The sequence below is a fragment of the Malurus melanocephalus genome, unplaced genomic scaffold, assembly GCF_030028575.1.
Source record: "Malurus melanocephalus ecotype Western Australia unplaced genomic scaffold, MMel_1.1 scaffold_1503, whole genome shotgun sequence".
Taxonomy (NCBI): domain Eukaryota; kingdom Metazoa; phylum Chordata; class Aves; order Passeriformes; family Maluridae; genus Malurus; species Malurus melanocephalus.
The window spans coordinates 11,488-22,134 of record NW_026624735.1 but is presented as its reverse complement, the minus strand read 5'-3'; the positions used below and the strand labels follow the sequence as shown (position 1 = coordinate 22,134).

At 40.8% G+C, this 10,647-nt stretch overlaps 1 long non-coding RNA gene across 1 annotated transcript; it reads right to left on the bottom strand.

Moving 5' to 3' along the window:
- Nucleotides 1–1,771: 1,771 nt before the first annotated feature.
- LOC130587071 (uncharacterized) lies at nucleotides 1,772–6,275 on the bottom strand. The gene is made up of 3 exons (XR_008966749.1): nucleotides 6,023–6,275; nucleotides 4,817–4,918; nucleotides 1,772–1,894 (listed from the first exon to the last, which is right to left on the bottom strand). It is a non-coding gene; the product is annotated as an uncharacterized LOC130587071 (long non-coding RNA).
- Between the last annotated feature and the right edge of the window lie 4,372 nt (nucleotides 6,276–10,647).

Below are 10,647 nucleotides of genomic sequence, written 5' to 3'. Positions count from 1 at the left end.
GGTACCCCACGCTGATTTACATGGTTTCCATTTTGCTGGAAATTTAGTCCTTGCACACTTTGTGTGATTAGAAACTTACTGCAATTCCTGGAAGGACTTGTCTCATAACAGCTACTCTCCATGAACTCTCAGACCTTACAAAAAAACCCAGATTTCTTCTTGCTTCTCTGCTTCCAATAAACATTCCAGCCACACTCTCATTTCAGCCCTAGAAGCAGCAGATACAGAAGGAGATTCCCCTCCCAGGGTAATTACATGCTATAAATTCCAAGCATCTGATTCTCCAATATTTCTCAAAACATTCTGGTTCAGATCATGCACTTACTTGGTTTGACACTGAGCCTCGTTCCTTTGCCAAACTGGAGCTTTGTAAGGCTGCTTCCTGAATTCACACATCATTTAATTACTTTGCAAAAACCTTTCCTGTCCTGCAAATGCACACAAACCCAGAAAACTCCTGCTCTGTGACCATTTCTGGACAGGAGTGAGCTCAGATAATCCCATCCCAGATTTACTGAACCTGGCAAAGAAAATCTAGGCATATATTTGGCACCTCAATAAAATGTTTCCCTTCTGAAAGCAACTTGGACAGGAAAATGCTTCCATCCTAAATACAAGCTTCCGTTCCTCACTAAGAATTCAGAGAATATCTGCTCATTGAAATATAAAGAAGAGAAAGAGAACTTGCAGTTCTCTTTAACTACCCTTGCAGTCTGGTAGTTAACCGTACTCCCAATGAGTTTCTGTGATGGATATGCCCATTTCAGCAAGAAAAAGTCTGTGCACTTTTTAGCTTGGGAGATTTGAGCACAAACTCCTTTATGAACTGCACCTCCTTGGAATTGCAAGGGCAGGATGGAATTTAACAGACACCTGCAGTTATCCTGTCTGTCTACAGAGCTGTGAGGCTCCAGGAGGGATCTGAATTCATCATTCCAGCTGAATCTCTGGGAGATCTCCAGGACCAGAGCACAAGAATATTTCTGCATCCAGCTCTGCTGAGTACTGAGGAGTCACACGGAACGGACTCTGGCTGGATCTGGGATGTGCCAAAACGCTATTTCTGAGTGAAAACAAATGCTGAAACACTACTTTTGCTGGAAGACTTACTTGGAAGCACAAACAGACGAGTTCCTCCACCCATAGTGACCTTCCTGTTACCAGTAGACACACTGTGACAAGGCACTTTATAAAAACCACTGCAGGATGAACAGAACAGATTCCCACCTGCTGCTGAGTGACAGATTTAACCACTCTCCCAAACCTGTAGAAACCAGTATGAAGCAAAATATGCTTGCTGTGTTATTCACAGAAATTTACTTCTGTTGCTTAAAATGTTGCTAAACTGAATCTTATCATTAACGACAGTATTTAATTCTTTACTATCCACATCAGTATATATTTTTGGCCTGTAAAAGCAAACAAGTTTTTTATTTCACTTTTTTTTCCTCATTTAAGATATTTCAGATGGAGCATGAGTACAAAAAGACAGTATTTAGTATTGCAACATTTCTTTGCAACCATTATTGTGTCAACATACCGACTATAAAAGAACAAAAAAGATTTGTCTGAATAATTCCATGCAACTGCCCTTGTAAGACAGTACTTTTGAGAAGGGTTTGCATAAGAAATAATGAAAAAGTTTTCAGTCTTATGGATGCCCACCAGAACAGAGAAAACATTTCCTAAACCTTCAGACAAATAAAATATTTAGAAAAAAAGAACACCGAAGTGTAATTATTAAGTTATTTGCTCTTCACTTACTTGGTTTTACAATAATTCTTGTTCCTTGTCCAAAAGTTAATTTCCCCAAGTTTCCTGTATTCACACAGCCCTAAAGTGCTTTGCAAAAACCATCCAAAGAAATGTATTTGCCTTTTAAACTCCTCTTTTCCTAGAAGAGAAGCCAACTAARTAAAACTGAGAGTAGAAAATTATGATATCCATAGCTTCTTAAGGAATGAGACTCATGGCTTAACTAAAGCCATCCCCATCAACCTGTTACGCCTAATTGTGAGAATCCCTTCATTTTCTTTCTATTTTAAACTGGAAACTGATTTTTTTCACCAAGGAGTAATTATCACTCATTATCAAAATCTTAATTATATATCTATTTTCAGCCATAAAAGCATCTACAAGGCAATACTTCATTAGAAAAAAAAACCAAAAAAACCCACCTTTCTGTCAACAGATTTCAGTGATCAGGGTCAGGTAAGATCATGTATAAATTCTTCACAGCCTTTGYTATCCCAGTGATTTTAAAGCCTACGTTATATGTAAATTAAATGCCAAATTTATTGGAATACTGAAATGTAAGTGTTCACATWGCTTTCCTCACTTCAATTTTGAAAACTTAGAATAAGAAAGTTCCCCAAATCATCAGTTAAACTCCATGGGGAACTGGTGCTGGACTTGTTTGCCCAGATGTACCTGCCTGCAATACTCAGAACCACAGGCACTTGTTTCCTAAAGCCTTTCACCATTCTTACTGGCTTTACTTTTATGTGCATTCCTTTACAAAATCCTGGCAATGGAAACTTCTGATCCATAACAGACTTTCTCCCTGCTCATTAAAAAAGCAGTAATTATTAAATGCTTCTTTCAATTTCTAAAGGTAAAACTTGTAAAAACTTTAATTTGAAAAGAAACTCACACTGTGAACTACATGTTCAGGCAAATGAGGTATCYTGAGAGACCAAAAAAGTGTCCTACACATGTGAGCTGTCTAAACTTACTACACTCCTAGGGTCCYTTATAACCAATAGGRAAACAAAGACATKTTTCAAGCACAGTTCTCATCTTGGGGTTATTAACTCTGAAAAAAAAAACCCAAAAAAACACCTCAAAAAGCACTGAAGATAGTGGAGGCAAAATCCCCTTGCGCTGGCAGATTTGACCTTGAATATTTTGCATGAAAGAGAGCAAACTGGACTCACAATTTCAACAATTTAAAGATGAATATTCACTTATTCTGTATCTGAAAGGTGACACATCCAGTTACCCTTGGTAGCTGGCAAGATTATAATTTAGGGACAAAATTTTCTTTAAATCCCTGAATCATAGATACTTACCATGGTTTGRGTTRAAATGGACCTTAAAGATCATCTCCCTGGATCCAGCAGCTCAGGGCCCCATCCAACCTGGMCTTGAACATTCCAGGGATGTGCCCAAGCTCATCTCAGCATTATAAAGCTCAGGTTYTTATATATTTCTGGTACTTACTTGGTTTAACAGACAGTTTTGTCCCTTTTCCAAAAGTCAGCTTGGCGTAGCTACCTCCGGAGTTTCACAGTGACAAAGAGCTTTACCAAAACTGCTGGCAGCAGCTTTTGAGTAAAAGGAGATGTTTAACTTTGATGTGTGYTCATAGATCTCTCAGGGTGTTTCTTCTCAAGCTCCCTAGGTCAAAACTGAGCAGCCTAGTGTAAAACACCCTGTTCTTTAAGGCACTTCTGAATATTAATTCCAAGATCTCCATGTAGAGCAGCTGTTTGAAACAACCACATTCTTCTGCTCCAACCACTTTCTTTCTCAGCATTCTCTATTATTCTTTCACTATAAAACTACAAAAGCACATGTTTTTCACCCAACAGAGCTGTAGGGGCTGCTCTAGTGCTGCTGAGAGAGAAACCACCAACCTACACTAAAAAGAGTGAAAATTGGTCACAAATTGGTCACTTTGCCTTCAGGAATGCTGGATTATTGCTGATATTTACTGAGGACAAGAATTCATTTGCTCCTATCTGTCTGGTTTAGCTGTAAACCAAGAGATTTCATGGAGATGTTTTCCCCATTTGGACATGGTCTGAGTATTCCTCATATTTAAGGAGAAATAATGGATCTTTTTAGACAAAAAAGAAAACAAAAACAAGTAAAACAAGCTCAGAAGTTCTTACGCTGAGTGGGTTTTAGTGTGAGGTATTACCCCTTGACAATAAGCAAGCTGGCATGTCCAGTACCATAGAAAGGTTTGTAAAAAAATTGTGTTTAAAAAAGAAGCAMAGCAAAGCATGTAGTTAGTTTTTCATCTCATGCACTAATTCTAGATTTTTTTTCAAATTGCTGATGTACAGAAAAAAAACACCATCGGATTTGAAACCAAATTTTCCTTTCTCAAATGTAACTTCAAACCCTCCCACACAGGACAAACCATTCCACAGGATGTCTCTGCCTCTGAAAAGGCAGTGGCTTCCCAACTCCTTCTCTTGTAACACTGGAATGACAACTACAACCAGCTGGACCAGTCAGAAACTGGTCTGAATTTGCAGAATGACAACTAACAGAAAACACATGATTTAGTACCGAGGCTCAATTGCTACRGGCCTTCARAAGTTAAATGAATGYGAATTAAAATAAAATGTGAATAAKTAAAAGAAAAAAAGCATTTAAAAWKAATAAAAAYTAWTTTTAAATTRCAGAAAAATAAAAGTAAATTAATTAAAACCAAATTAAATTACATTGGCCATCTCTGTGTATTAAGCTCATTTAAATGCACCGGAATAATACAATCTAATTTGCTCATATCCATTGATTTGCAATGTTGTTTCCAGTCTTTCTTACTCAGCTGCATTTTCTGTTCTCATTGGCATCTTTTGGGAGATACTTCATTGCTATATTAGACTAAAGTTTTGAAATTGCTTCAAAAGCAGAATTTTACTGATTATCTTCCTTTCGCTTCCCCAGACTGGCTGCTGTGGTTGGCAGGGAAGTGGTTTGTACTTCTGTCATTTTTTCCCACATTTTGGAATTGTCAATGGGAGCAAGACCCTTGGAAAYACCATCCCCACATTGCTGCAGTCAAAGAGGAGCCACTCACCTGAAAGCACTGTCACCTGAAATGCAGCCAGAAACTGGAGCTTCTCAAAGATCAGGCCCACAGCAGCTCAGCCCTTTACAAAAACACCACCTCCTTCCTCTCCTGAAATTTAAGATATTTCCATGGCACATTGCGATTTTTAATTATTCCTTATCATATAGAAGCATCAATAATGTTAATTTTAAAGCAATTTGATAATTGTACGCAGGGATTAAATATTCAAAGCCATGAAAAATGCATTAAAATATCAGCACCTCTAAAACCAGCCACACTTTTCTCAGTTTGGTAACGGTGCTAACTGACACGATTATGATGAAACCAATAATTTTGTACCGGTTTCTAAAATGACTGAATAGATGCAGATTTTCCTTACAGCAAAATGAAAATTTATTCCAAACTTCTATTTTTCCCAGGAATGCAACCTCTCTTTCTGTGTCCCACTCTGCACAGAAAAAAAACCCATTCTGAATGGGTATTCGAGATCAGATGGAAAAAAAAAGTATGGGCATCACTTTGTTCATCCTTCCACTTCAGTCAAGCAGTCTCAAATATATTTACTCACACAAAACAAGAAAAAGGAAGAAAAKAGAACCATCAGCTAATGATATTTTCTTCTTGGCTGGTGAGAACAGCCAGGATTTTTCCTTTACACAGGGTTATCATGGCTAAATAAATGCACAAACTTGTTTAACAAATGGAAACTCTCCCACTGATACATATAACATATATATATGTTATATATATGTTTTATACACATATATATCATAAATGAGATACATATATATATATAAAACATATATAACTGGAACATTTTCTGTATTTCTTTAAAATAGATAGAAAAAATTTATTAGTTCAAGTTAATTTCAAAACAGGACCAGACCAATTCTATGTGTTTAAGTCATTCCATACTCATACAGAACAAGATGTAAGGAATTTCTCTCTCCTATTTCAGAGAGTGWATTGTACACCGAAGGATAAGTCATTTTCCCAGAGTCCCACAGCAAGAGATCATGTCTAAGGCTGGCTTTTTTAAACCCASCCTCCCCTTGGTTGTTCCATTAGACCCACTTAGAGCTGTTCAAAGCACACCCTCTGCAATGCCTGAAAGACGCCACTCCAATGCACAGCACCGTGAATTCCCAACTGGTTTATATTAAAGCAGGTTTTAATTACATTCACAGGTTTGTGCCATGCAAACAGACTCACCTGTCTGCAGAAAAAGCCAGGTCCACGGGCAGAACTCGATGGGAGGAACCCCAGTGAGAAACCCCTCCACAGACACCTCACAGTTCCAAGGACTGCAGCTCCTGAGAGCCCCTCAGCTCCAGCCTTCCTGCAGGAAACAACTTCATCTCAATATTCTCATCYCGGGGCACCAGGCACTCTGGCACTTGCATCCCCTCATTTCCTTATCAGCCTCATCATTGCTTGCAGCCAGAAAGCTTGGGCTGCATTCCTGGCTGGTTCATACCTGCTGTTTGTTTAGCCAGACATCCACATATTTGGAAGACCTCATTTAGGCATAACAGCTTTTTTGGGGCACAAATGCATCCCTTAATCCCAGCAAGACATCTTTCCTTCAGCCAAGGGCAATTTGACCAACAAGTTTCTTGAATAATTTAGAGTTTGAAACTCCTTTAGAAATCCTGAGGAATTTTGAAAGCAGTGCTGCAAGTGCTTCCCACATTCTATTCCATTTCTTCTGTTACAAATCACTTCCAGCTGTAGCCCTGCTTTAGTTTGGAACTTCAAATTAAGCTTCTTTGAATCTCACTTTAGTTATTCAGCTCTTTCAGCCTTCTGGCCGTGGACTTTCTAAAGCCTGTGTATAACTTAGCAAGAGTTTCCAGCTGCACCTGCTGGCAAGGCAAGAATGCAAATGAAGAGCAAAGGAAGTTTAATTTGTGGCATGTGCAGACACAACATTTCCTGTGGGGTTTGAGTGGTTTCTTTGGTTGGTTGATTGGTTTTTTGCTCGTTTTTTTTTCTTCTGTTTGAGCTATTTGCCGGATTTCATGAAATACAAAGTGTTGTGAGAGCAATAAACACTTTGACCAGAAGGTAGCAGRAGAGATCAGAGAAAGAAGTTTGAGTTTACACCAATAGATCTAATTTTATCAGGAACTTTTTAGTATTTGGGGAAACAAAACAGGTAGGTCAGAACACACCCAGCAGATGCAGGAATATGATTATTACATTGTATTTTTATTGCTGTATAAGAAAGCAGAAGGATTTAGCAGTATAAAAAGCTATTTAATATTGCTCCTTGCACACATGGGAAAAAACACTGAGGTTTTCTGCAAGGGTAAGGCTCAGGCTTTGCTACATGAGAGTTCAAGGGGCTGAGCTGCCAAGGGGTCAGGCAATACAGAGATGTTGGTACTGTTACCAACCTCTCCTTCTGTCACATTCTTATAAAATAAAAATGTGGGGAAAATGCCAAATATTCTCCCTGCTATTCAGAATTCCTTGTTCTTCATGATGCTTTCCCATGTAATCTCTTGGAAAGAGGTTTATTATTTCAGGATGCTTTTAATGTTCTCTGCCACAGGAGAGAGCTCTCACTGTTTGGACTTGCTCAGCAGGAGAGATGTTAGATACCACACTCTATGTGTGCAGGAGAGTAAGAATAAAGATGTGCTGGAGGCAAAAACATTCCTACAATTACTTCAAAAGTTTTATTATTATTCACATTGTGGGTGGTCTTGTCACTGAAACTGCAGGAAAAASARAAACTCTCCAAAACCATTTTTTACTGTTAGAGAACCAAAGCATTACTTAACTCTGGCCAGGATGGGCAACAGAAAGAATTTCACCCACACATTGCTTGGGTGTACAGAGAAAGTCTTTCCATCCCACAAGGTTTTTACTAGATTTTTTCCCATATTTATACAGTCAAAACCCAGAAATATTCACGGGTTCAATGTTCATCGGTCCTGAAAGGAATGAGAAGGTAGTGTCTTTACAAACAGACTGATTCTGGGGTAAGATAAGGCTGATACTGGGAGATAGAAGGAAACAATGGGAAGAATTTCCATAGGAATTCCTTTGATTGACTTATCCCACACTATGTTAATAGCCTACAAGAGCAGAGACACAGCGATGTATATYGAAAGGGGGCAAAGTATGATAGAAGAGGGGGTTTCATCAGGTGTTTCGGGGAGCCTGTACCTCTCAATACCTCAGCCAATGGGGAAAGAGAGGGAACTGTGGCCGGGAAATTGGGATAAAAAGAGGCTGCATCCTCTATGAATTTGAGAGACCCCATGGGAAATGCCCATGACCTCTCCTTTTATTCATGAATAACGTTGCAGGACTCTTCTGTTTCCTTTTTGGACATAAACCTCTGGTGCTTGTGGATTAATTTTCCTGACAGTCCCAAGTCACATAGTTGTGGTGCTGCATTCCCCCTCATCTCCTTTCCAGGCCACAGTGGGATCTGAGAAATGCTCCTTAGGCCTCAATCTTAAAAACTACACCAGGCTCAGCTCTGCCCAAGCTTATCAAAAACAGTCTGCTCCCAAGAACTACTAACAAGCTCCTGTTTTCCTTATGATCAGTGTTGGAAAACATTCCTCTGGCCTGAAGGGCCTAACATTCCTGTTCTCACACTTTCAGTGAAAGTGCTGACCCAAACCGGGGCCAGGGTGAAACGTTGCTCTACCTGAAGCTTGGGATCCCTTGCGGCCCTAAAAAGTGCTCCAAAATGGGGCCCTTTGAGTTCTCCTGAGCCACCACGGGCTGGGGACAGCATTTCCTGTGAGGGGACAGCATTCCCTCTGAGGGGACAGCATTCCCTGTGAGGGGACAGCATTCCNTGAGGGGACAGCATCTCCCTCTGAGGGGACAGCATTCCCTCTGATGGGACAGCATTCGCTGTGAGGGGACAGCATCTCCCTCTGAGGGGACAGCATTCCCTCTGAGGGGACAGCATTCCCTCTGAGGGGACAGCATCTCTCTCTCAGGAGACAGCATTCCCTGTGAGGGGACAGCATTCCCTGTGAGGGGACAGCATTCCCTGTGAGGGGGACAGCATCTCCCTCTGAGGGGACAGCATCTCCCTCTGAGGGGACAGCATTCCCTCTGAGGGGACAGCATCTCCCTGTGAGGGGACAGCATTCCCTGTGAGGGGGACAGCATTCCCTGTGAGGGGACAGCATCTCCCTCTGAGGGGACAGCATTCCCTCTGAGGGGACAGCATTCCCTCTGAGGGGACAGCATTCCCACTGAGGGGACAGCATTCCCTGTGAGGGGGACAGCATTCCCTGTGAGGGGACAGCATCTCCCTGTGAGGGGGACAGCATCTCCCTGTGAGGGGGACAGCATCTCCCTGTGAGGGTACAGCATTCCCTGTGAGGGGACAGCATTCCCTGTGAGGGGACAGCATTCCCGCTGATGGGGACAGCTCTCAGAGCCAGCACACCGTCAGGTTTGCTGTACCTGGAGGATCTCTGGAACATGATGTGTCCTGGGCCGATGTCGCACTGCTCGAGGCCTGATCCTTCGGCCTGAGGGAGACACAACAGCCTCCGACGTGAGGATTTCACCTACTTCTGAGGGGAATTCTTCACAGGTACCTATCTCGATTGCACACTTTTTGTCTGCATGCATGCCCCTGAGCACATGCTATAGCCAATCTGAGAGAAATGCTGCTTTCTTAGACGTTTGAGTACCTCAGATATCCAGGCCTGTAAGTGAGGTTAAGTAGTAGTTATGTTTACTTAAGTGGTGCTTTGGTTTTTTTCTAATTCGTTTAACATAATTTAACTGTTGCTAAGTGCCCTTTTGTTAAGTTACTAATTTTGATACAAAAGTTTTAAGTTAGTTTAAATGCTGTTAAGTGTTATTCCTCTGTTAGATTGTTAAGGTTAACCTATAAATTAAATGTATTTTAAGTTGGGTATAAGTCAAGTGTTTTCCCTGTGTTAAATTACTAAACGTAGTAATTAGGGATTAGGTTTCAATGTTGTTAAGCTTTTAGGCTCGGATCCTTTTTATCCTTGCCTGAACTATCTTTTCACACACACACACACACACACCCCTAGACAGTTCTCAATTAATTTCTATTTTTATTGCCTGGATTTTGTTTGGTTTTTTTATCACTTGCTTCCCCTTGCTATGCCTTAGCTGCCCTGTAAAGTGAATCTTGCCAATGAACTTGTTGTACTTTGTTGCTTAATATTAAATCTGTCTTTTGCTTGTACACTTGTCAATGATTTTTTAAGTGATCTCAAAAACTCTTGTTTGTGACAACAGTTTTTAGTATTCACTTTCATATTGGTTATTGACCTTAGATATTAATTAGGTTCTTTCTTTGGTTTCTTATTGATCTTTTCTCAGACCAGATGTCTCTGACCATGCCAGGGGTGATGTTTGGAGTTGATGTTCTTAACAGTTGTTATCTTTTGTCATTCTGTTGAGGTGTTAAGCCCATCAGACCTGGTGAAACAGTCCCCTGAAAGGAAACTTCAATTCCCTTCCCACTGAGCAAAGGTGAACAAAACCTCTGACTAAAGTTATATTGAAATTTTTAAACTTGGTATCATTTGCAACAGAGTGAAGGTGTCTGCAGGGCCTGAGGGTCTGACCTGACCAAGCTGCAYGCAGCAGACCTTGCCATGTCCTCTGCAGAGRCWCTCCTGAAGCCAGCAGGAGCTCAGGCAGGGTGAGAAAAGCCTTATTTCCCCTYCAGGATGTGGGYAAGTTGTTTTTYYACRAGCAGGGGAGATTTGACCTTGTCTGGTGTAACTGAGTCAGAGATGGTGACCACAGCATCCTGCCTGTTGCTTGTGAGAGAAGCTGAGCTGGGGAAGGTGTGCTGGGCTCTCTTA